This window comes from Sus scrofa, chromosome 13, assembly GCF_000003025.6.
Source record: "Sus scrofa isolate TJ Tabasco breed Duroc chromosome 13, Sscrofa11.1, whole genome shotgun sequence".
NCBI lineage: Eukaryota > Metazoa > Chordata > Mammalia > Artiodactyla > Suidae > Sus > Sus scrofa.
This window is the reverse complement of record NC_010455.5, coordinates 134,064,465-134,091,466: the sequence shown is the minus strand read 5'-3', so window position 1 is coordinate 134,091,466 and position 27,002 is coordinate 134,064,465. Positions and strand designations below refer to the sequence as shown.

General features: G+C 43.5%; 1 protein-coding gene and 1 pseudogene across 9 annotated transcripts in view; both read right to left on the bottom strand.

The window, feature by feature from the left end:
• TNK2 (tyrosine kinase non receptor 2) overlaps positions 1–9,201 on the bottom strand; it is a 42,561-nt gene extending 33,360 nt beyond the window's left edge. For all 9 annotated transcript variants that reach the window (XM_021070178.1, XM_013982356.2, XM_013982352.2 and 6 more), the window contains exon 1: positions 8,726–9,201. The gene's annotated coding sequence lies outside the window, so the exon portion shown is untranslated. The remainder of the gene's footprint in view (positions 1–8,725) is intronic.
• The window catches only part of LOC106505774, a 34,332-nt pseudogene continuing 17,483 nt past the window's right edge, over positions 10,154–27,002 (bottom strand).

The following is a 27,002-nucleotide window of genomic DNA, read 5'->3' as shown; positions in this document are numbered from 1 at the left end:
AACCCATTTTCCCAATGTTTCTGTTAAAACTTGAGTTTAGCAGTTTTGTGTCTATCTCATCCATGCCACACATGGGATAAAATAGTACCAACATTTACTGCTATTAAAATTGCTAAAAATCACCACAGAAGGAATGGAGGATAAAATTCAGGGAATCCTCCACACAAAAAGCCCACAATAAGCTATAGAATTGGAAAATCATTAGGAAAGAGATTACTGAAGAAAAGAAGCTACAAACTCTTCAACAAGGGTGCAATACGAGTCCCATACGAAGGATTCAGAATGATTTTAGACTTCGGTGTTAACTCTGGAGCCTAAGAGCAATGTCCTTAAGATTCTGAAGGAAAGCCATTTTCAGCCCAGATCTCTATATTCAGCTAATTAACTGACTACCAGACTGGCAAGGCTCAAAATAATCTATCACCCTTTCACCCTCTCTCTCTGGAAGCTATTAAAGGATGTGCTCTACCAGACTTGAGAATAAACCAACAAAGGGGATGACAGGGGCTGCCACGCAGAAGGGGAAACAGGGGCTGCCACGCAGAAGGCAGTGAAGAAAACATCCACGATACTGATGGGAGATCCCAGGAGGACAGCTAAGCATCAGTGATAGAGAGCAATTAGCCCATGCAGCTGCAGGGCACAAGGCTCTGAAAGAGACTTCTTCAGAAAGATGAATTTGACAAGATGAACTGACACCCTGAGAAATTCAGACAGTTACTGGAGAGTAGGACTAATTCAACAGCACACAGAAAACTAAGCAAATGAAAAAAGCAACTCCAAGAAGAAGAAAAAGGTGTGCAGGAAAGGAAAAATCATCACAGTTTACTACACTATAATAATATAAACAACAAGCAGTAGACTAAGTTAAACACGAGACACATCCAGAGCAGATGGACTGGAAGGCGGGAACAGTACCAGGGTAGGAATGAGGGAATTAAAGTAAAATCCTCACCTTTGGCCAACATCACACAGACGAGACTTACCCTCCTGACTACGACAACAACAACAACAAATGGACAAAATACACAAAATGGTTTGGAAGCCACCAGACATCAAGATATAAAGGATAGTGATAGCTATGAGACAGGAAACAAAGGAGGTCAGCCTTACGGTTGCGTGTCCAGGCTACAGAACGGAAGGGAATCAGATGGAACCCAAAAGACTCTGAGATGAGAAGATGGAGCTGAGACTCGGGCAATTCAGGTGGTCAGAATTCATAGAACAGAGCACCACAGAGGTCTGTAAAAGCTCTCCCTCGAGCAGCCCACTGAGTCCTAATCACCACATGAAATGTACAGAAACTAGCCAGGGCTGGGGAAAAGAACCACCCAAAAGGATTAGATGTAATAGTGCCTGGTACTCATAGGGCTGGGAAAAGTGGCACTGGTTTGAATAAGCAGGTGGGGCTTGCCTCGGCAGTAAAGGATTATTAGCCCTAGACTGAGCATGGCTCTGGTCTCATCTAACAAACCTCAAAGATGAGACCCAAGAGGCTCAAACTGTTCCCAAGTCACTTCGCTGCATTCCAGAACAAAACTCAAGAATATTTACAGGAATGCAACTAATGAAGTAAAATGCATTGTCTAGCATCCAAAAAAAAAAGCACTAGGCACAAAAAAAAAAAAAAAAAGCAAGAAACTGATACATGAGGAGGTAAAGCAAATCAAAACCAACCCAGAACTGACACAGACATAAGAATTAGTATAACTACATTTATAAGACTATAGCTGAACTTTTAGAATAAAAACTAGACTGTAAGAAATGAAAAAAAAATAAAGTGAATGAAATTAGTCAGATTAGACAGTGCAGAGGAAAAACTGGGCAAATCTGAAGACAAAGTAATAGCACTATTGCTGTAGTCATATTACACTATCCAAAATGAAACACAGAGGAAAAAAAGATTCTTTTTTTAAATGAAAAAAGCTTCAGTGTGCAGTGGGACAATTTTAAGTCACCTAATATATGTATAATGGATTTCCCAAGAAAAGGACAGTTGGGAACAGAAAACATATTAAGAAATAATGACTGAAGTTTTCCCAAATTTGATGAAAACTTAAGAGCTCACAGATTCAAGAAGCTCAAGGACTCCAAACACAAGACACATGAAGAAAGCTACACCATTGCACATCATAATCAAATTGCCCCAGATCAGTGATAACATCTTAAAAAGTAGTTGGGGAGGGCATAGGAGACATGCTACCTACAGGGAACAAAAATAAAGATGACAACAGATTTCTTGTAGGAACAATTAAAATAATAGGACAGTAGCACATCATTAAAGCTAATCTCGAATTCTATTCCAATGGAAATACCTTTTTAAAATAAAGACTAAATACTATGGAAAAGAGTATGGAGGTTCCGCAGAAAACTCAGTATAGAACTACCATGTGATCCAGCAATCCCACTCCTGGACATACATCCAGGCAAAACTTTCATTCGAAAAAATACCTGAACCCCATGTTCATAGCAGCACTACTCACAACAGCCAAGACATGGAAACAACCTAAATGTCCATCAATGGATGAATGGATTAAGAAGATGTGCTACATAATACACAATGGAATACTAGTCAGCCATAAAAAAAGAATGAAATAATGCCATCTGCAGCAACATGGATGCAGTTAAGACATTCTCATACTAAGTGAAGTCAGAGAGAAAAAAAATACCATATGGAATCACTTATATGTGGAATCTAAAATATGGCACAGATGAACCTATCTACAAAACAGAAACTGACTCACAGACATAGAGAACAGATTTGTGGTTGCTGGGGGTGGGTGGGGGAGGGAGTGAGATGAACTGGGAGTTTGGGGTTAGTAGATGCAAACTATTACATTCAGAATGGATAAGTGATGAGGTCCTGCTATATAGCACAGGGAACTGTATCCAATCACTTGCGATAGAAAGTGATGGAAGATAATATTAGAAAAAGAATGTATATGTATGTATGACTGGGTCACTCAGCTGTACAGCAGAAACTGACAGAACACTATAAATCAATGATAATAAACTTTTAAAAATATACAGAAGTTGAAAGAATTCAGGATCAGCAGACCTGAACTATAATAAAGTTAAAGGAAGTCCTTCAGACAGAAAAAAAATAATAGCACATAGAAATAATACATAAAGAAATGAACAGCACTGGAAATGACAACTATATGGGTAAACAGCTATGATATTTTTCTTACTATTTTAATTACTTTAAAAGATAAATTGCTTAACAAAAAGCATACCAATGTAGCATGGGGTTTATAGCAATGTATAATTTTTGTAATAATTGCATAAAGGAGAAAAATGAAAATATACTATCTTAAGGTTCTTCACACACTTGAACACAGACTATGATAATTAAAGATGTATGTTATGAGTCCTACAGACATTACAAGAAAACTATCCTCATGAACACAGATGCGAAAGTTCATAAATTCTTTTTTTTTTTTTCTGTCTTTTTAGGGCCACACCTGCAGCATATGGAGGTTCCCAGGATAGGGGTTGAGTCGGAGCTACAGTTGCTGGCCTATACCACAGCCACAGCAATGGCTGATCCAAGCCGCATCTGCAACCTACACCACAGCCCACGGCAATGCTGGATCCTTAACTCACTGAGCGAGGCCAGGGTTGGAACCCGCAACCTCATGTTTCCTAGTCAGATTCATTTCCACTAAGCCATGATGGGAACTCCGAAAGTTCTTAAACTCTTTAGCAAACAGAATCCAACAATATACATAAAGAATAATAATCGTGGAGTTCCCGCTGTGGCACACTGGGTTAAGAATCTGACTGCAGCAGCTCAGGTCGCTGTGGAGGCAAGGGTTTGATCCCTGGCCCTGTGCAGTGGGTTAAAGGATCCGTTGTTGCCGCAGCTGTGGCTCGGATTCAACCCCTGGCCCAAGAACTTCCATATGCCAAGGGTGCAGCCATTTAAAAAAAAAAAGGAATAATAATAATCATGATCCAATTGTTTCAGGAATGCAAAGTTGGGTTAGCATTTGAAATAAATCTATCAATGTAATTCAACATGTTAACAAAGAAAAAAGGAAATCCTATGATCATTATGATAAACAGGAAAAAAACATTTGACGAAAGCCAACACCCATTTCTATTAAAAATCTCAGTAAAATAGGGACAGAATGGAGCTTCTTCAACTTGATAAAGATCCTTTATGAAAACCTATAGCTAAATCACTCAAAACGGTAAAATACTGAATGTCTTCCCCCTAAGGTCAGGAATGAGGTATCTAATCCTCTATTCAACATACACCAGAGAGTTAACGAGCGCAGTCAGGCAGAAAATGAATAACAGACATAAAGATCGGACAGGAAGAAGTAAAACTGTCCACTAGCAGATGACATGACAGTCTAAGCATAAAATCCAATGGAAATTACAAAAAAAGCTACTAGAACACGTATGTTTAGCAAGGTGGGAGAATATAAGGTCAATACACAAAAGTCAACTGTATTTATATGTATATAACAACAAACAACTGGAAATTGAGATTTAAAAAAAACAACACCATCTTCCAGCAACATTATTGGCAACGGCAAAATAGTACTAGCAACCATAGATGAATGAAAACATGGTATATTCATACTGTCGATTACTATTCAGCCTTAAAAAAAAGGACATTCTGAGACACGGCCACAACATGGATGAACCCCTTGAATACTTTATGGTAAGTGAAAAAAGCCAGTCACAAAAGACAAATACTGTATGAGTCTACTCCCATGAGGTATTTAGAGTAGTCAATTTCATAGAGCAGTGGAATGTGGTTGCTAGGGGCTGGGGTACAAGGCAGAATGGGGATTTATTGCTTAACAGGCACAGAGTTTCAGTTTTGCAAGATTAAAAAAAGTTCTGGATGATGATGACTGTTGCATAACAACATGAATGTACCTAACACTAGTGAACTAAACACTTGAAAAAATGGTAAATTTTATGCTGTGTCTATTTTACAATTAAGGTAGGTAAATTCTTTTAAAAAAAAAAAAACCCCGAATTCCATTAAAAACACCATTTACAATAGGCATCAAAAAAATGCAATACTTAAGGATATATCTGACAAAAGATATAAAAGATCTGTACACTGTAAACTATAAAATGTCAATGAAATTCTTAAAAATTGAAATAAATACAGAAATACACATTCATGGGTCAGGTTCAATACTGCTAAGATGTCAGTTTCCCCAGACTGATCTATAGAGTCAATGCAATCTCAGTTAAAATCCCAGCAGGCTTTTTTTGTAGAAACTAAAAAACTGATTAAAATGCACATGGAAGGACAACAAACCTAGAATAACTCGAGTGGCTTTGTAAAGGAAGAACAAGTTCAAGATCTTCCCATGATTTCAAGACTTACTATAAAATCTACAGTGATCAAGATAGTGTAGTCCTGGGATAAAGACAGACAACAGATCAATGGAATGAAACAAAGTCCAGAGTTAGATCTACACAAGTTCAAATGATTTTTGACAAAGGTACAAAGGCAATTCCATGGAGAAACAAGCCTATTCAAAAAATTCTGCTGGAACAACCGGACCACCACATGCAAAAAACTGAGCTTTGATTCATACTTTACACCACACACTAACCCAAGAATTAACCCAAAATAGATCGTAGACCTAAAAATGTAAAACCCATAACTATAAAAGTTATAGAGCAAAACCACTGTGTTTTGTGTTAGGCAGAGTTCTCAAACACCAAAAGCACAATCCACAAAAGAATGAGTTGGTAAAACGGAGCTCATTAAAATTAAAACTTCTGCTATCCAAAAAACACTGTTAAGAGAATTAAAATGCAAGCCAGAGTCTTGAAGAAAATATGTGCAAATCACATATCCCATGGAAGGCTTGTATCCAGAATACAAAAGAACTCTCAAAACTTAGTATGGAGAAAAAAAAAACACACACACAATTAAAAAAATGGGTAAACAATTTGAACAGACACATCACCAAAGATATACAGATGGCAAATAAGCACATGAAAAGATGCTCAACATTGTCTCTACAGAAATGCAAATTAAAACCAAAACAGATACCATTACAGACCTACTAGGATGTCTAAACTTAAAGAGACTGATCATACCAAGTCCTGACCAAGGAGTGAACGGCCTGGAACTTTCATACACAGCTGGTGGGTACATAAAATGGTACAACCACTTTGGAAAACAGTCCAGCAGTTTGTTAAAAACTAAATGTACACTTACTATATGACCCAACTATTCCAGTCCAAGGATTTAATCCAAGAAAAATAAAAGCCTATGTCCATACAAAGACTGACACAAATATTCAAGGTAGTTTTCCATGTAATAACCAAAAACTGAAAACAACCCATTAAAAGGTGAATGGATATACAGACTGTAGAATGTACATACAAGAGAATACTACTCAGCAATAAAAATGAATAAGCAGTTGTTACACAACATGCATGAATCTCAAAATAATTGTGCTGAGTGAAAAAAAAAAAAAAACAAACAGACAAGAGCACATGCTGTATGATTCCAGCTACATAAATTTGAGATAATGCAAACTCATGTATAGTGACAGAAAGCAGACCACTGTTACCTGGGGAAGGGGGGTGTGCAAAGGAGGAGTAAGATGGCGGGATTACAAAGAGGCACAAAAAACTTTGGAGGGTTTAGGAATAGTGGGTATGTTCCTTATCCTGATTGTGGTAGTAGTTTCACAAGTATACACATATGTTTCATTATGTTTTAAATATGTTCCATTTACCATATATCAGTATACCTCAATAAAGCTGTTATGAAAAACAAAAAAGCAGAGTTCCTTTTGTGGCTCAGCAGTAATGAACCTGAGTAGTATCCATGAGGTTGCAGGTTCGATCCATGGCCTCGCTCAGTGGATTAAGGATGGTGCTGCCAAGAACTGTGGTCAGACATGGTTTGGATCTGGTGTTGCTGTGGCTGTGGCAGGCCAGCAGCTGCAGCTCTGATTCAACCCCTAGTCGGGAACTTCCATATGCCGCACTTGCGGCCCCAAGTTTAAAAAACAAAACAAAACAAAAAATCATCTTCCAGATTAGAGCAAAGGGCAGGAGGATAATCATGGGCTTAAGAGCCAGAGGAAAAGGTCTGGGGGCACCGACCCCTCCTCCCCATTATCTGCCAGCCTCAGCTCCCAGGAAGGTGGACACTAGGCTGGCAAAGCAGGGTCTGAGCCCCCTGCACTCAGGACAGTGGAGGGAAAACCACAGTCCACCTCACAGATAAGGAAACTGAAGCCCAGAGACATTACCCTGCCTTAGAAGGTTACACAGCTACTAAGTGGTCTAAATCCAGATCTGCCAAAGTCCTCCTTCTCTTCATCTACCACAAATTCAAGAACCAACCTGAAATAGGGTGAAGATGCGTGCTGTGTTCAAAACAATTCTCTCCACTGAAGCCCAAGTGCCAGAACAAGTCTGGCCATCCCAGAAGAGCCAGACACCGTGGACACAGCAGCTGAACTTCCGGTGCCTGAGTGTTTGGCGTGGCAGGATGACAGGCAGGCGTGGGAAGAAGCTGTCGGTCAAGTTTGCGTATGCATGGGAAGCAGGCTAACCGGCTCCTCCAGCAGAGTCGCCACAGCTGCCTGCCTAGAATGCCACCACCACTGTCTCTGGCCCGAGAGAAAAGGACCAGCTCCACCCAGTCCAGCTGGGACAGGGGTCTGGGTCCATCTGACTCAGAGCCACTCCTTGGGCTGGGGGAGAGATGGGTCTCAGCTAAGGCCCTGAGACAGAGAGCAACTCTGCACCCACTCCTCCCGCAGGGCTAGAGAAGCAAGAACCCAGACAGGGCCAGGTAAGAGGTGAACAGCCCTAGGAAGATGAGGCCCACAAGTGGCCGACCAAGCCCATATGGGGCAGGAGCGAACAGGCTTGGCATCCAGGCCATGAGGGTCAAGAGGAAGCCAAATTTAGCCCCCACTCCTGTAAGCCCCACCTCTAAGCTGGGCTGGGAGCTGGCCCTGGCTGGTAAGGAACCCATAATGCCACAGCTGTCCATGTGGCCACCTCTACGGGGGTGGGCTGGGTCTGAGCCACAGAGGATGCCCAGAGTTGAGCACTGCAGATACCCTTTCCTCTCCCACACTTTCAGGTTGTGGTCCTCACCACCAGCAGCTCTTCGCCCTTTGGCCCACTATTCATCCTTGGCTCTGGGCCCTCAGTATTAATCAAATGTGACAAGAGGTGTGGCGGGAGCAGGTCAGGCTCGTGCCCAAGTCACTGGCTGCCACACTCATATCTCAGCTCACGTGGCCGACAGGGTTACAAGATAAGGTCCTCATAATGCAATGCTGCCCCTTCCCTTTTTTGGAACGTGTTTTGAGGACCTGAGGCAGCCTGTGCTGATTGCACCACCCCAGCTATGGCATGGAGGCACCCCTACCTCCACTGGTAGACTGGTGAAGGGGTGACTACCTCCTCTACAGCCTCAGCCTGGGGCTACTCCTCTCTTCCTCTGCCCAGGCCTGGCAGCCACCCAGACAGTCTCGCCACCAGTCTAGACTCTAAGGAAATGTCCCATCACTCCAGTTGGCATATACAGTACTGGGGGGAGGGGTCCTGCCTTGCTGTTGAAAACTGCACTGCTTCCTTCCTTGCCAGGTTTAAACACCGAGAAATAAAAAAAGGCAGTTTGGAGACCACGTTCTCCTGAGATAACTGCAGCCCCCTCCTTCCAAACACAATAATTCCAGCTGAGAAGAGAACTGGGCTTCCTTACCTGCTGCCTTCCACTGGCTCTCTTCAGACACAGCTTCTATGATGACCCGGCTGAGGCAGAAAAGGACCCAGCAGGACACTGCCTGCTATCCGACAGTGGCTTCCAAAGCTCCGAGGTTCTGCTGCCCACTCCCCAAACCCCTACATTCTTCGCTCACTTCGGCCCTGCCCGACCCTGGTGCTGAGCAGCCAGCCTCTGGGTTACCACCTCTCCTCCTCCTGCGCCTCCGGATTCTGTGTCCCTCAGGGGGCTCTTCTCCCTCCTGAGACCCCTTTCCGTCCAAGTATGTTTCCTGGACAGCCCGCACCACCTGCCCCTCCTGCACCCCAGGCAGCCAATTTGCTTCCTGCACCCCGAGGCGTCCCTCTCCCTCAGGCCCCCGGGGCCCCACTGGCCGGGCCCTCCCCACCACCTCCAGTCTCCTGCGTCGTGCCGGGGCTGCTCCGAGGACCACTGCCTCCCGTCTGAGATGCCCGCAGCTCTCCCAGTTCTGCTCCCCCAGCTCTCCGGAACTTTCAAGCTCCTCTCTGCGCTCCCAGGAGCGGTCCCCGAACTCGGACAGCTGCTCGGGCTGCTGCAGCAGCCTGCGTGGGCTCCCCTCCCCCCGTTCCTGCACCCCGGTGCGGGCCTCCCCCCGCTCCTGCACTGCGGGGCTGCCTCCCCCCTTCTCCTGGTGTTGCTTGCGGGGCCCCAGCCCCTCCTCCTGCACCACAGGCCAGCTCGCGGAGCCCGTCCACCGCGGAGGGTTCCTCCAGTCCGCGCCGTCCGGCGGCCCCCACACCACCCCAGGCTGGGCTCGTGGCCCCGGCCGCCCCGCTCCTGCACCCCCGGGCCCACCCCGCCCTCCTCCTGCACGACCGGACCCACGCCCCCCTGCTCCTCCACGCCGAGCTTCAGCCCGCGAAGCTGCTGCGGGCCCCAGCTAAGAACCCCGACCCGCTGCGGCTGTTGCTCCGGCAGCGCCGGGCTAAGCCCGCCGCGCTCCTCCTGCGCGCCCCGCCTGGGACCCCCCGCTGGCACTGCCCAGCGCACTCGCCTGCCCCCCAGAGGCCGCGCGGTCCCGCCCCTCCAGATGGTGCTGCCCTCCGCGCCCGCTTACAACGGCCCCCACCCGCCTCCTTCCGCCCCGTCCCCCGGGGAGGGGGCTGCGGGGCCGCGTTCTCTCCCGCTCAGCTCCCACGTCCCGGTCCCGGCCCCCAGCCCTAGCTTTTGGGCGTCAACGTCCGCCCGCCGGGCGCAGCGCCCTGCGCCGGCCCCCGCAGGTGCTGCGGCCCCGCGCGCCGGCCCGAGAGCCAGGAGCGCCCGCCCTCCTGCCGGAGTTCCTGGAGCCCGCCTGCGCCTGCGCCGCCCCAGGGGGGCGGAGCCCCGAAGGGTTGGCCCTCCCCCTTAAGGGGCCCTGTCCAGTTTACGCCTCCCTCTCCCCGGTCCCTAGTCCGCTCCCGCTCCCGCTTCATCCCTCCAGAGGTCCTGCTTGAACCTTCCTGTGGAGCAGAGGGAGAAGAGGTGAAGGGAGGAGTTCGCATTGAGAGATGTAGTCAACCAGGCCTATCGGAGGAGCACTGAAATAGGAGTCTCGAATTCTAAGTAGTTCAGCTACTGCTGAGTTGCCATTTGACAGTATAAAAAATTACTTCCCTCTGGCATCAGTTGCCTTGTTTTCCAAAATGAGAAGGCTGGATTGAAGAGTTTCCAGGGTCCCAATCCAGTGAGTGTTTTACTGCAGAGAACTCTAGTCCTAATCTCTCAGCAGCAGCCCAGAGGCTTATGAACCTGGGCTGGCCCTACTCTTTCCCTGGGGCCCAGGGAGAGGCCTATAACAGGCTTAGGCCTGGGGCACTTCCTGTTGGGTATACAGGTAGAAAGAGTCCCAGGCAAAGGGGGACTTCCTCCCTCCTCACTGTGTCCTCTTGGGCCTATGCCCTGAAAGGAGGAGAAAATTCAGAGCTCCTCTCTGGGAGAGTGAGAGTGCAGCCTGCAGGCTCAGATCCTAGCACAGCTGGAGGTGGTGAAGCTTCGAACCCAAAGGCTTAGGGCAACTTGGCCCTGTTATTATTTGTACCTTATCTATAAAATGGGTATAATAAACACCTCCAGAAAGGACTGTCCCATATATCAAATATCAGACAGCTGTGTGAGGGTGACACATTCTGCACTCCTGTTTTCCAGCATTTGGTCCAAGCGCCCTGACCTGACCACAGTAGAGCACTTAAAAGGGGGTGGGTTCCAGACAGCCGGGGGAGGGGGTAGGGGGGCTGGACTGGGTGGATTTGGACCATGGCATCTTGCCCTATGAGGTAGGCAAGGCACCTTTCTACCAAATCCTCTGATAACTGTGTATAAGGGTTGCCCTTCACGGTGGAGCCAGGGCCAGTGAGCAGGAGGTTGAATACACCCCACCTGAGCCCAGAGTCTATGGCGAGCAGGACTCTGCAGGTAATAGAACTGAGGCTCTACATAATTAAGTAATACCTGGTAGTAGTGAAACCAGGATTCAGATCAAGTTTTCTGACTCCCAAGTCTGCTCTAACCACTAAGGCACAACAAAGCAACACCAAACCCAGGAGCTTTGGGAAGCATCAGATCTGACTAGATTTGGGGGATAATAGATGCAAACAACTGATTTGGAGCAAGTTTCTCAGCTGGTAAATCAGGCTCTAAATCAAACAAAGCAAGGAGTCCGAGTGCTGGTCGGGGTGATTCTCTTAGGAGAATTGACTCTGGGCCATAGACTCTGGGCTCAGGTGGGGTGTATTCAACCTCCTGCTCACTGGCCCTGGCTCCACCGTGAAGGGCAACCCTTATACACAGCTCCCCATTCTCCCATCCCCCCTCCAGTTGCTCAGACCCGAGCCTCTGACATCCCTAGTGCAGGATTATCTGGAGCTTTAGACTCACAGGAAAGAGGTCTTCTGCTTCCTTCCTCCATCCTGCCTGATCCCAACTCCTGGACCTTCTCCCCACCCCAACCACAACCACCACTCTGTGCACTGGGGCAGTGATGGGAGTTGTCCCAGAGGATGTCTCTTCTCTGCACTGTCTGTGACTCTGGTACTAGGAGCCGGGAGACAGCTCTCCCCTAAGGGGGCTGACAGCAGAATGGAAGAAGTGAGATGCAGTCTAGAACAAGGCTCAGGAGATTCAGGAGGTGGCTGCAAGGATAACCCCAACCCTCCAACGTGCCTGTGCCAGTCTCTTCCCAGATGTGGAACTTGAAGAGAGCTGCCGACAGCCGAGTGACTCTGCGGGGAGAAGGGCTTGTCAGGTCTAGTTCTAAGCAGAGGCGGTGGCCCGAGCTGCTTGAGGGAGGCCGGTGGCGATGCCCTTAAGAATCTCACCTGTGAGATGGTTGAACGTAGGGTAAACGGGAGGGCAAGGAAGGCAGGTGTGGGTGGTGAAGGCAGCCTGGCTCATAGCTGCCAGCAGGTGCTTGGCCAATAGTGGTGGATATGGCAGAGTGATTGCGCTGAAGGTATTCTGGTTCTGTTTTGTTTTTTTAAATGTTTTTAAAGCTACCATTGCAACCTATTAGGAGGCGAACTGAATTTAGTGGGTTTTAACCGGATTTTTTTTTTTTAAGGAAAGAAAACAACAATAGAAAGTAGCCGAATATAATTTTTTGAATTTTTCATTGAAGTGTAATGTATATCCAAAGATGTACAAAGATGGGCATTTTTTGTCTATTTGGGGTCTGCACCCGCGGCACATGGAGGTCCCCAGGTTAGGGGTTGAATCGGAGCTACAGCTGCCCGCCTACACCACAGCCATAGCCACGCCACATCTGAGCTGCCTCTGCGACCTGCACCGCAGCTCATGGCCACGCTGGATCCTTAACCCACTGAGTGAGGCCAGGGATCGAAACTGCGTCCTCATGGATACTAGTCAGATTCTTTCCACTGAGCCATGACGGGAACTGCCAAGATGGGCATTTTACAGAGTGCATATACTCAGCATCCAGATCAAGAAACACCAAAACCAGCATCCAGAAGTTCTCCCAAATCTGTTTTAAACTAGACTTTATTAATCTTTGAGCATGCCCTTCATATTTATGATTCACTTTTAATTTTCAGACAACCCTCCCCTCTTCCCACCCCAGAATGTAAACTGTACAACAACAGGGAGTTCTGTCTGAGAACCGACTAGCACAGGCATCTAGAACAATGCCCAGCACACAGTAGGTGCCAACAACATCTACTGAATGGATAAGAGTGCATCACAGATAGTGGAACCAAGCGGGGCTAGAGAGCCTTCCCCGGACAGACCCCCTCCACCCTACCATATCTTCTACCTGCCTCTTGTCTGCAGACGAATTTCAGCCTCCTAGGCCTTCCCCAGTTTCCAAAGAATAAGTTTAATTTGAGAAGTGGAAAAAATGCAGAAAGAAAGAAAACAGTCATGCAAGACAGAATAGTATTAGTTGAACCACCAAAGTCAAAGACCTTTAGTTCCTCCTCAAGACCTATAGATAATAACCTGAGCCATAGCCTTTGAGCTGTTTTGCAGACTGAAAGCCCCACCAGGTGGAAGAAGTTAACTCTCTGCCACCGACAAGCAGGTAGACACTCACCCCAGACCAGCTGAAACCAGAAGGTTGATGATGTTGACTCCCAATTACATCACCACCGACCAATCAGAAGGATGTCCACGAGCTGATCACGCACACGGCAACCCCGCCCCCAACTCTGTCTTGAAAAACCTTTCCCTGAAAGCCATCAGAGAGTAGGGTCTTTTAAGCACTCTGTGGGGGCTCCTTGCTTGGCACCCATCAATCAAGGCTGCGCTTTCTCTCACTCCAACCCAGCGTCCGTAGGTTGGCTTTACTGTGCATGGGTGAAGGGACCCAAGTTTGGTCCAGTAATTAGTAAAGATCTGGTTTTTGTGATATTTTTGTTTCACTATATAAAATGTGGGCACCCTACGTCTCGATATAAAATCTGTTTCTTTCTCTAGGTCTTAAGCTAAAACTTCTGAAGGCCCGTTGTCCAACTGGAGAAAGTTGTGGAAGCTGTGGTTCAAGCCAGGGCAATGAGCATGAGTGAAGCAGAACAATAAATAGGCTGACTAGACCAGACCAGCGCTTCTCAGCCTTCAGCATGCCACTGAACGACTGGGGCATCTTGTTGAAAGGGAGGTTCTGATTCAGCAAGCGGAGAAGGGGATGCTGAGATTCTGTGTTCCTGTCAAGTCCCTATGCTTTGAGTAGCAAGGCTTTGAATCCAAGAGATTCTCAATAATGCTGCACAGGAGAATCACGTGGGAGGCTTTTAAAAACCCTGCTACCCAGGCCCCACACCAGAACAATTTAATTGGAATCTCTGGGGTGGGGCTCAGCATCTGCAGTTCTTAAAAGCTCCCCAGGTGATTGCAATGTGCAACCGGAAATGGCAGCTGCAGGTTCCCCGGAGTAACCTTAGTGCAGAGAACAGTGCCTGAGCTGAGGTGGGAGGGAAGTGAGGTGTGGCGTCAGGGACTGGTGTCTGAGGAAAGATTTGACCAAGGGCAAAAGATTTCCTAGGACAAGACAATTTGCCTCTTAGTGGAGGTGAAGGGAGGGGTCTCTGATGGAATTCCTAGGCATGGGGCTATCTGCTAACCCAGGTCACATGTCCTGCCAGGACCTAGAACAGACCGTGCCTTCACCCTAATGAAACAAGTTAGAGCTCCCAGGAGCTTACTGGCAGCAGGGTTGCGGGTGGGGGTGGCTGGGCTCACATGCCCCGGCAGTTCAGACAGTTTCAAAACCTTCCTAGGGCGTTCCGAGAAGGTGCTGCCAGCTGCTCCCACGCGCCTCCCCCCTCTGCCCAGCCGGAGAAAGGGCCAGTGAGCCAAGAGATTACAAGCCCTTGGATCAACATGAGCGCTTCAGCATAAAGCGCCAGCGCCCTGGGTTCTGACGCCCCCTGGTGGACATCTAGAGTTGACATCGGTAACGGACAAACACGACCCTGTCCAGGTACACTTTTTTTAAATATAATTTTTAAAGGTTCCTTTACATTTACAGTTATTACAGAGTATCACTATATTCTTCATATTTACAATACACCCTTGAGCCTATATTACATCTAGTAGTTTGTACCTCCCTTTCCCCCACCTCTGAATTACCCCTCCCCCTCCTTGGGTTCTGTATAACCATTAGTTCTGTGTATCTGTGCGTTGGCTTCTTTTTTGTTTTATTCACTAGATGTATTTTTTAGATTTCCGCACGTAAGTGATATCATGCAGTATTTGTCTTTATCCATTTATTTGTTGATGAAGGTATTTTTTCCTTTTTTCGGCCTTGCAAAATTGGTAATTTATTATTAGTTTATTGACTATAGTTGGTTTACAACGTTAGTCTCCAGTGTGCATGCAGCAAAGTGATTCAGCTATACATACACATGCATTCTTTTTCAGGTTCTTTTCCATTCCAGTTTATACAGAATATTGAGTATAGCTCCCTGTGCTACACAGTAGGACCTGTTTATCCATTCTATACATAGTAATTTGTATCTGCTAATCCCAAACTCCCAATCCATCCCTTCCCCTACCCTTTCCCCTTTGATAACCATAAATTTGTTTTCTGTGTCTGTGAGTCTATTTCTGTTTCCTAAGTTCATTTGTACCATATTTACAGATTCCACATATAAGTGATACCATATGATATTTGTCTTTCTCTGACTTATTTTACTTAGTATGATAATCTCTATGTCCATCCATGTGTTACAAATTGTATTATTTCATTCTTTTTACTAATGAATAGTACTCCAGTGTGTGTGTATGTGTGTGTGTATACCACAACTTCTTTATCCATTCCTTAGTATGACAATCTCTAAGTCCATCCATGTTGTTACAAATGGCATTATTTCATTCCTTTTACTACTGAATAGTACTCCATTGTGTGTGTGCATGTGTGTGTGTGTGTGTGTGTGTGTGTATACCACAACTTCTTTATCCATTCCTCTGTTGATGGACATTTATGTTGCTTCCATGTCTTGGCTATTGTGAACAGTGCTGCTATGAATGTAGGGGTGCATGTATCTTTTCAAAAAAATTTTTAGGGCAGCACCCATGGCATACAGAAGTCCCCATGCTAGGGGTCAAATTGGAGCTACAATTGCTAGCCTACACCACAGCCAGATTGGAGCTGCGTCTGTGACCTATACCACAGCTCATAGCAACGCCAAATCCTTAACCCAGTGAGTGGGGCCAGGGATGAAACCTGCATCCTCATGGACACTAGTCGGGTTCATTACCACTGAGCTACAACAGGAACTCTGCCTCTATCTTTTCAAATTAGAGTTTTTGTCTTTTCCAGATGTATGCCCAGAGTGGAATTACTAGATCATATGATAACTTTATTTTTAGTTTTTTAAGAAACCTCCTTACTGTTTTATATAATGGCTGCACCAATTTACATTCCCACCAACAGTGTAGGAAGGTTCCCTTTTTGCCAAGCTCTCTCTAGCATTTATTTGTGGACTTTTTGATGCTGGCCATTCTGATTGATAGGAGGTGGTACCTCATAGTTTTGATTTGCATTTCTCTAATAATTAGCAATGTGGAGCATCTTTTCATGTGGTTATTGGCCAACTGTATGTCTTCTTTGGAGAAATGTCTATTTAGGCTTTATGCCTATTTTTGGAGAATAGGGTTGTTTGGATTTTTTGTTATTGAGTTGTATGAGCCATTTGTATATTTTGGAAATTAAGCCCTTCTTGGTAGCATCATTTGCAAATATTTTCCTATTCTGTAAGTTGTCTTTTCATTTTGTATATGGTTTCCTTTACTGTTCAAAATGTTATAATTTGATTAGGTCCCAGTTGTTTATTTTTGCTTTTATTTTTATTGCATTGGGGACTGACCTGAGAAAATACTGCTGCAATTAATGTCAGAGAACGTTTTGCCTATGTTCTCTGAGAGTTTTATGGTGTCATGTCTTTAAGCTGTTTTGAGTTTTTGGTTTTTGGTGTTTTTTGGCCCCTTTCTCGCCATACTCACAGATATGGAAGTTCCTGGGCCAGGGATAGGATCCGGTGGCTATGCTGGATCCTTAACCCACTGAATTAGGTCCAGGATCAAACCGTCATCACCACAGAGACAACACCAGATCTTTAACACTCTGTACCACAGCAGGAAATCAAGAGTTTATTTTTGAGTATGGTGAGAGAGTGTGTTCCATATTCACTAATTTACATGCTGCTGTCCTGCTTTACCAACAACAGTTGCTGAAGAGACTGTCTTTTCTCCATTGTGTATTGCCTCTTGGTTTAAGATTGATTGACCGTAAGTGTGCAGATTGATTTTGGGCTCTCTATTCTGTTCCATTGATCCATATGTCTGTTTTTGTGCCAACACCACACTGTTTTGATTACTGTAGCTTTGTAGTACTGTCTGAAGTCTGGGAGTGTTATGCCTCCAGCTTTCTTTTTCTTCAGGATCGCTTTGGCAATCCTGGGTCTTTCATAGGTCCATATACATTTTACAGTTATTCTAGTTCTGTGAAAAATGTCATGGGTGATTCGATGGGGGTTGCATTAAATCTGTAGATTGCTTTGGGTAATGTGGCCGTTTTAACAATATTTATTCTTTTTTGTAACTGATTGCTTTATTGTCAGTTTTTTTATGTCATGCATTTAAAAATACTAATATTTTAATATTTTTCTTTGTTTAAAACAGAGGGACTGTTAAAACAATTTTATTGGAGTATAGTTCACTTACTATGTTGTGTTAGTTTCAGGTGTACAGCCAAGTGCATCAGTTACGCATATACACATATCCATTCCTTTTCATATGCTTTTCCCATATAGGTCACCACAGAGTATTGGGTAGCTTTTCCTGTGCTATACAGTAGGTCCTTGCTACTAATCCATCTTCTCTATAGTAGTGTGTATATAGTTCCAACCTCCCAATTTATCCCTTCCCACAACTTTTCCCCTTTGGTAACCATGTTTGGTTTTGAAATCTTTTGAGTCTGTTTCCGTTTTGTGAAAAGTTCTTTTTGTATCATTTTTATTAGACTTCACATATTAGCGATCTCATAGGATATTTGTCTTTCTCTGTCTGATTTGCTTCACTTAGTATGATAATTTCCAGGTCCATCCATGCACAGAAATAAACTTGAAGTGGATTAAACACCTAAATGTAAGGCCAGATACTGTAGAACTCTTAGAGGAAAACGTAGGCAGAACAGTCTTTGACATAAATTGCAGCAATATCTTTTTTGATCCACCTCCTAGAGTAATGAAAATAGAAACCATAAAAAAAAAAGACAACCCACAGGATGGGAGAAAAATTTGCAAACACTATTTATTCTTGATGGGAGACTCTGATCTGTCACGTGTTCAAACCATTGTCAGGTACAGTCATGGAAACCATGGCCCAATATGCATAATCAAGAAACCGCTAGTGAGGGAGGCAAGACTAAACAAGTAAAGGACTGGCTCCTTTTATTCTTTATCTGCTTCTTTATATCCCCAAATGCGATTCCCACCCTGGGACTCACTGTGCTAAGTTTGAAATGAGCAGCTGGGGCCTATTGAGATATTTTTTCACTTAACGATTTTATTTTTATTTTTAATTTATAATTTTTTGTTTTTGTTTTGTTTTTATGGCCAAACCTGTGGCATATGGAAGTTCCCTGGCCAGGGATTGAATCTGAGCCTCAGCTGCAACAACACCAGATCCTTTAACCACTGTGCTAGCCTAAGGATCGAACCTGTGCCTCCTCAGCAACCTGAGCTGCTACTGTTGGATTCTTAACCCACTGCTCCATAGGGGGAACTCCTGTTTTTTCACTCTTGGACCTCCCTGCTGCTCCTCTCTCCTTTGTTTTAATCTCTCCATTGGTAGTATAGACATAGCAGAATCCTTACCTGACTCTTCTTCCTCCTTCTGCTCCAGTGATGACCATCCCAGGGAAGCTCATACCTGTGGCTCTTTTTGGCCACCTCTCTAGCTTGGTCAGCTCATTTGCACTCACTGCCACCAACCTGCCCCCTCCCACCAACACACTTAGGCTCACAGGATGAGGCTCCCTGCCCTCCTGAGCCACAGTGGTCACACACTACTAGTCACTTCCTTTTGGTCACACCAATCTGAAGAAGTAGCAACAGAAACCAAACTCTCAAGTCCAGCCCTCTCCCCTGGACTCCTTGGCTCTCTCATTTGCCCAGGAACTGGATTCAGCTTCTGGTCCCCTCCTTCCCCATCCCCTCCTTTGGCACTGGCCCTGTACACAGACTCGGACAGCACAGGGCTCCATCCTCCTGCCTCCTCCCCTGACTCACTTCCTGCCTTTTTACCACACCGGTTCCTCCTGTAAATGGTGACTCCGCCCCCCTTTAAATGCCACACACCAAACTGAATTTACTTCTTTGTAAGATGGGACAAATCCTTTCATCATCGGGCCTCTGTTTCTCCCTGCACTGGGAGATTTTAAGGATTAGACTAGATAATGCTGTGATGTTTATGCCCTTGAATTGTTTTAGCTGTCAGTGTTCTTTAGATGACCTCCCTGACTTCAGTCTCTGTGCCTCCTTGTTAATTCCCCATTAATCTTCCTAAAACATCAATCCACCATGTCACTCCCTTCCTCAAGACTTAAATTTGCTCTCTAGTTCTCCTTAGCTGTTCCGTACCTAGGAACCTAGGTACCTCGCTGTTCCCTACCTAGGAAGGGTGGAAAATTGGGTCCAGAGGGGCCAACAAGCTGAAACTAGATATCAAGATAGGTCTGGGGGTTAGAACTCAAGGAAATTCTGTTTCTGGAGGACAAGGCCGTCAGTATGTAGAAATTGGAAAGCCGCCAGGTAGCAGAAATAAGTCACCATCAGCAAGGATACTGATGTATAGCTACTGCAATAGTGGGCTCTTTTTTTTTTTTTCCCCCTCCACATCAAAACTCTCAAATGCTATCTTTAAAAATTCTGAAAACTGAAGTAATTCTATTTTAAAAGTCAGAAGACATCTGCAGTTGTTGAGAGAGAAAAGCAAGTGATGGATCCACTTTGGCAAATGGAATGCAGGATTGTAAAGGGGCCCTAAAAGAATAGGCTTGAATCTGGGTTTGGAGGAGGAAACTTACATTCCCAGCGGGAGAGGGAGTTTATGTTGGAGCTAGAAATGATCTTGGAGAACATCAGGCCTCCCCGCCTCATTTAGAAAGGAGAAAACTGAGGTCCCGAGAGGTATAGCCAGTAAGCCAAGGATGTCCAGCAATTTAAGGGTGGCGTTGAATTGGATTAAATCTCCATGACCCAGATACACATCCAGGGCTCCTACTCTAGCTTTCCCCCCACCCCATCTCCCTAACCTCTCCAGCACATACATGTGTATACGATACCAAAGCTGGGCTGCAAAAGAAGAGAGTAAAAATATTTGAGTGAGTCCTGAGGATTTATAGAAAGACATATTTGGGCCATCCAAGCAATATAACATGCTTGGTTGTGATTGATGAGAAAGCACCTTAGCGAATTAGTTGAGAGGACCAGCCGGACATGGTGGAAAGCTGGGGCTAAGTTCGGGGTGGGTTAGACCGTCAGGCCTCCTTACTTCCAGCTCAAATGTGCGTGAATGCGCCCACACATGCTTTCCCCCTGAATACTCATGGCCTGCGTGGATAATAGCCAGACACACTTTGAGCTGATGAGGTTCCCGGTCCTTTGTGTGAGCACTTGACACAGGATAGACCCTTCAGCAGCAAGAGGAGCAGGAAACCGGTCAGGAATTAGAGAAGTGAGAAGGGGCCACAGGAATGATGGTGCATCAGAAAGGTGTTACAAGATCTCTTTAGGTATTAGTGAAGCCCTTTATGCATGGAGAAAATATTCTTATTAGTTTGTCAGTTACCCTGTGATTTGGTTTGGGTTTTTGGTTTGTTTGTTTGTTTGCTATGCACCAATGTGTATGAAATCAGTTTATCAATCTTTTCCCAAATGACAGCTAGGGGTTCTTTGGTCTTGCTTCGAAAGGCCTTCCCTCCCCCCAAATCATTCTAAAATTCTCTTGTATTTTCTTCTATAGTGTTTTATGGTTCCTTCTTATTGTTTTATTTATTTTTTCTTTTTATAGTCACACCTGCGGCATATGGAAGCTCCCAGGCTAGGGGTCGAATAGGAGTTGTAGCTGCCAGCCTACACTACAGCCACAGCAGCGCCACATCAGAGGCACATCTGTGACCTACTCCCCAGCTCATGGCAACACCAGATCCTTAACCCATGGAATGGGGCCAGGTTTGTTACTGCTGAGTCACAACGGGGACACCTATTGTTTTGTTTTAAATCTTTAATTCATATGAAATTTATTTTGTAAGAATAGAAGAATCTATTTTATTTTTCTATATGGCTACAGTCAGCTCTGCTTTATTTTAGGGTTAGAAACTCAGAAGCACTTAAAAATTTTTTTAATTGAAGTGTAATTGATTTACAATGTTGTGTTAGTTTCAGGTGTACAACAAAGTGATTTAAGTTATATATATATGTATATATAAAATCTCCTTCAGATTCTTTTCCATTGTAGGTTATTGTAAGGTACTCAGTATAGCATAGTTTCCTAGGTTATGCAGTAGGTCCTTGTTGTTTATTTTATATATAGTGGTATGTATCTGTTAATCCCAAACTCCTACTTTATCCCTGCCTCCCCTTTTCCCTTTTGGTAACCATAAATTTGTTTTCTATGTCTATGAATCTATTTCTCTTTGATAAGTAAGTTCCTTTTTTTTTTTTTTTTCCTGGCCATACCTGAAGCATATGGAAGTTCCCAGGCCAGGGATCGAATCCAAGCCCCAGCTGTGACCTGCGCCACAGCTGCAGCAACACCAGATCTTTAACCCACTGCACCAGGCCAGGGGTTGAACCTGAGCCACCCCAGAGACAATGCTGGATGTTAACCCACTGCCCCACAGTGGGAACTCTGGTAAATAAGTTCATTTGTATCATATTTTAGATTTACATATAAATGATACCATAGGTTATTTGTCTTTCTCTTTCTTACTTAGTATGATAATCTCTAGGTCCATCCATGTTGCTGCAAAGGACATTGTTTCGTTCTTTTTTTATGGTTGAGTAATATTCCATTGTGTGTGCATAAGTATGTGTGTGCATATAATACACACACACACAACACACACACCCCGTTGTCTTTATCCATTCATCTATCAGTGGACATTTAGGTTGCTTCCATGTCTTGGCTATTGTAAATAGTGCTGCTATGAATATTGGGGGTACATATATCTTTTTGAATTAGAGTTTCTTCCTTTCTGGGTATATGCCCATGAGTGGGATTGCTGGATCCTATAGTACTTTATTTTTGTTTTTTTAGGGAATCTCCAAGTGTTTTCCACAATGGCTGCACCAATTTTCATTCCAACAGTATAGAAGGGTTCCCTTTTCTCTAGACCCTTTCCAGCATTTATTATTGTAGACTGTTTGGTGATGGCTGTTCTGACTGATGTGAGATGACACTGCATTGTAGTTTTGATTTGCATTTCTCTAATAATTAGCAATGTTGAGCATCTTTTCAAGTGCCTGCTGGCCATCGCTCAGAAGCACTTTCTAATCATTATAGAGGGGAAGATGACACCATAGTTGACAGAAACCAGAAGCTACACTGAGGTCTACACAGTGTTCGAGAGCAAAAGGGTTTACTCAAATTGGACAGAAATACTAAATTCAGGATATGCAAGTTGGTGAATAGTCTTTGCCAAGAACCTTTAGCTCTGCAGATTCGTTTCTGCATTCCACCTACTCAGAAGACAAGACATGTACTATCCAGAGAGGCTGAGAGGAGCTGCAGTTGGGGACACCAAGCACACCTCAGTGGGAGTGAGGCAAACTATTCAAAGTTGAATGAGTATGTGCAGATGGAATGGTCATGCACCAGCAGTCCCTTCTTGGGACTTGGAATGCTAGGAACCAGGCTGATTGCAGTCCTGATAAAAAGGAAGTTTCCCTAGAAACTCCTCTCTGAAGAAACGGACTAGATATAGAAATTAGTCTTACAGATAGTACCCTATGGGAGATACCCCAGTGAAATGTCAGGGTCCCTGCCTGACAAGTGCCACACATGCACACGTAGTATGCTTTACTGTCTTTCTCTTAAGTATAAACAGACCCCCTACAAGTCACACCATATATTTGGGGAATACTTCAATGTGAAAGATTTGAAAAGAGTTCAGAGGACGCAGGAGAAGAAATTTAAAAATACAATAGTATTTCATTAGTTAAAACAATGCATCTGTGAAACAAGAACATGAGGCTAAGGAAAAACTCTTTGGAGAGCAAGTCGTTTTTGGAAATTTTAAAATGTCATATCAAGAAATTCAATGGGTGGGTTTAAAAATAAAGTTGAGGAAATTTCCCAGGAAGTAGATCAAAAAGTCAAGGAGAAAAGCCATAGTCAGTAATATTCCATCATCGGTCTGGAAAAAAACATTTTGTTGCTTTAAATGGATTAAAGTTACTTATTTGCAAGCAGAAAAATAAATGTTTTTTTTTTTTGTTTGTTTGTTTTTTTTGCTATTTCTTGGGCCACTCCTGCGGCATATGGAGATTCCCAGGCTAGGGGTTCAGTCAGAGCTGTAGCCACCGGCCCACACCAGAGCCACAGCAACGTGGGATCCGAGCCGCGTCTGCAACCTACACCACAGCTCACAGCAACGCCGGATCGTCAACCCACTGAGCAAGGGCAGGGACCAAACCTGCAACCTCATGGTTCCTAGTCGGATTCGTTAACCACTGCACCACGACAGGAACTCCAAAAATAAATGTTTGAATAGCAGATAAAGCCAAGGAGATAGAAAGTTGCAGAGGAAAGGTAACATTATTGAATCAGTCCAGAAGTCCAGTATCCAAGTAAAGAGTTCCAGTAGGACAAAATAATGGAAGAGAGGAAGTTATCACATGAAAAAATGTCCCCCAAATAAAAGCCATATTTTTAAAATTTATTTTCTATTGAAGTATAGTTGATTTACAATGTTGTGTTACTTTCTACTACACAGCAAAGTGATTTGATCATACATATATATGCATTCCTTGTCATATACTTTTCCATTGTGGTTTATCATAGAATACTGAATATAGTTTTCTGTGCTATATAGAAGGAACTTGTTGTTTCAAATAAACTCCTTTTTGAACATTTTTTAAAGTTTGTTGAAGTATAGTTGACTTAGCAGTGTTATGATCATTTCTGCTGTACCACAAAGTGATTCAGTTATACATGTATGTACATCTATTCTCTTTCAAATTCTATTCCCATGTAGATGATCACAGAATATTGGGTCGAGTTCCCCGTGCTATACAGCAGGTTCCTGTTGGCCAATCATTGCATATACCTCAGTATGCATACGCCAGTTCTAAACCCCTAGTCCATTCCTTCCCCCATCCCCATCTGTTCCCTTTGTTAGCCATAAATTTGTTTTCAAAGTTGGTGTGTCTGTTTCTGTTCTGCAATAAGTTCATTTGCATCCCTTTTTTTTAAAGATTGCACATATTTGTGATATCATACAATGTTTGTCTTTCACTGTCTAACTTCACTTATTATGATAATCTCTGGGTCCATCCATGTTGCTGCAAATGGCATTACGTCATTCTTTTTTTATGGTTGAGTAATATTCCATTATATATATGTACCACATCATCTTGGTTCCTATATATAAAATGGAATATATATGGACATTTAGGGTGCTTCCATGTCTTGGCTACTGTAAATAGTGCTGCAGTGAACATTGGGGTGCATGTATCTTTTTGAAATATGGTTTTTCTCCAGATAGGTGCCCAGGAATAGGATAGCTAGATCATCTGGTAGTTCTATTTTTAGTTTCTTGAGGAACTTCCATACTGCTTTCCATAGTGGTCATACCAATTTACATTACCACCAGCAGTGTAGGAAGGTTCCCTTTTCTTCACACCCTCTCCAGCATTTGTTATCTTGTAGAGTTATTAACAATGGCCATTCTGACTGGTGTGAGGTGGTACCTCATTGTAGTTTTGATTTGAATTTCTCTAATAATTAGGGATGTTGAGCACCTTTTCACATGCTTGTTGGTCATCTGAATGTCTTCTTTGGAGAAATGTCTATTTAGGTCTTCTGCCCATTTTTGATTATTTTTTTTTTTTGATAGAAGGTCTGTGAGATGTTTGTATATTTTCAAAATTAATCCCTTGTAAGTCATTTGCAAACATTTTCTCCCATTCTGTGGCTTGTCTTTTCATTTTGTTGATGGTTTCCTTCGCTGTGCAAAACTTTTAAGTTTAATTAGGACCCATTTATTTATTTTTGATTTTACTTTCATTACTCTAGGAGGTGGATCTGAGAAGATATTGCTGCAACATATGTCAGAGAGTGTTCAGCCTCTTTTCTTCTAAGAGTTTTATTGTATCTGGCCTTAATGTTTAGGTCTTTAATCCATTTTGAGTTTATTTTTCTGTATGGTGTTAGAGAATGTTCTAATATCATTCTTTTACATTTTGCTGTCCAGTTTTCCAGCACCACTTACTGAAAAAACTGTCTTTTCTATTGTATATTGCCTCCTTTGTCATAGATTAGTTGACCATAGGTTCATGGCTTTATTTCTGAGCTTCTATCCTGTTCTACCAATTTATATTTCTGTTTTTGTGCCAGTACCATACTGTTTTGATGACTGTAGCTTTGTAGTATAGTGTGAAGTCAGGGAATGTGATTCCTTCAGCTCTGTTTTTTCTCAGGATTGCTTCAGCTATTATAGGTCTTTAGTGTTTCCACAAATATTTTAAAATTTTTGTTCTAGTTCTGTGAAAAATATTATTGGAAATTTGATAGGGATTGCATTGAATCTGTAGATTGCCTTGGGTAGTATAGTCATTTTGACAATATTGATTCTTAGAGTTTCCATTGTAGCTCATGGGATTAAGGACCCAACATAGTGTTCATGAGGATGGGGGTTTGATCCCTGGTCTTGCTCAGTGGGTTAAGGATCTGGCATTGCTGTAGGCTGCAGCATAGGTTGCAGATACAGCTTGGATCCTATGTTGCTATGGCTGTGGTACAGGCTGGCAGCTGCAGCTGCAATTCAACCCCTAGCCCTGGAACTTCCATATGCTGCAGATGCAGCCATAAAAAGAAAAATTAAAAAAACAGTATTGATTATTCCAATCCAAGAGCAGGGTATCTTTCCACCTGTTTGTATCATCTTTGATATTTTTTCATCAGCATCTTACAGTTTTCAGAGTACAGGTCTTTTTTTCTCTTTAGGTGGGTTTATTCCTAGGTATTTTATTCTTTTTGATGCAGTGGTAAATGGGATTTTTTCCTCAATTTCTTTTTTCAGTCTTTCATTGTTCATATATAGAAATGCAGTTGATTTCTGTGTGTTAATTTTGTATCCTGAAACTTTCTTGAATTCATTGATGAGCTCTAACAGTTTTCTGGTGGAATCTTTAGGATATTCTGTGTATAGTATCACATCATCTGCACATAGTGATAGTTTTACTTCTTCCTTTCCAATTTGTATTCATTTTATTTCTTTTTCTTCTCTTATTGCCATGGCTAGGAATTCCAAAACTGTGTTAAATAGAAGTGGTTAGAATGGACAGCTTGTCTTGTTCCTTATCTTAGCAGAAATTCTTTCAGCTTTTCACCATTGAAAATGATGTTAGCTTTGGATTTGTCATATATGGGCTTTGTTATGTTGACATAGGTTCTGTCTATGCCCACTTTCTGGAGGGTTTTCATCAGAAATGGGTGTTGGATTTTTGTCAAAACTTTTCCTGCATCTATTGAGGTGATCATATGGCTTTTATTCTTTAGTTTGTTGATATGGTGTATCACACTGATTGATTTGTGGATACTGAAGAATTCTTTTATCCCTGGGATAAATCCCATTTGCTCATGATGTATGATCCTTTTAATATATTGTTGGATACAGTTTGCTGGTATTTGGTTGAGAATGTTTGCATCTATATTCATCAGTGATATTGGCCTGTAATTAATTTTTTATGATATCGTTGTTTGCTTTTTGTATCAGTGTGGTGGTAGCTCATAGAATGAGTTTGGGAGTATTCCTTCCCATGCAATTTTTTGGAATAGTTTCAGAAGGATAGGTGTTAATTCTTCCCTGAATGTTTGATAGAATTCTTCTGTGAAGACAATTGGTCCTGGACTTTTGTTTTTTAGAAGTTTTTAAATCACAGTTTCAATTTGAGTACTTGTAATTGGTCTGTTCATATTTTCTAATTTTCCTGGTTCAGTCTTAGAAGGTTCGTCCTTTTAAAGAACCTGTCCATTTCTTCAAGGTTGTCCATTTTATTGGCACCTAGTTGCTGGTAGT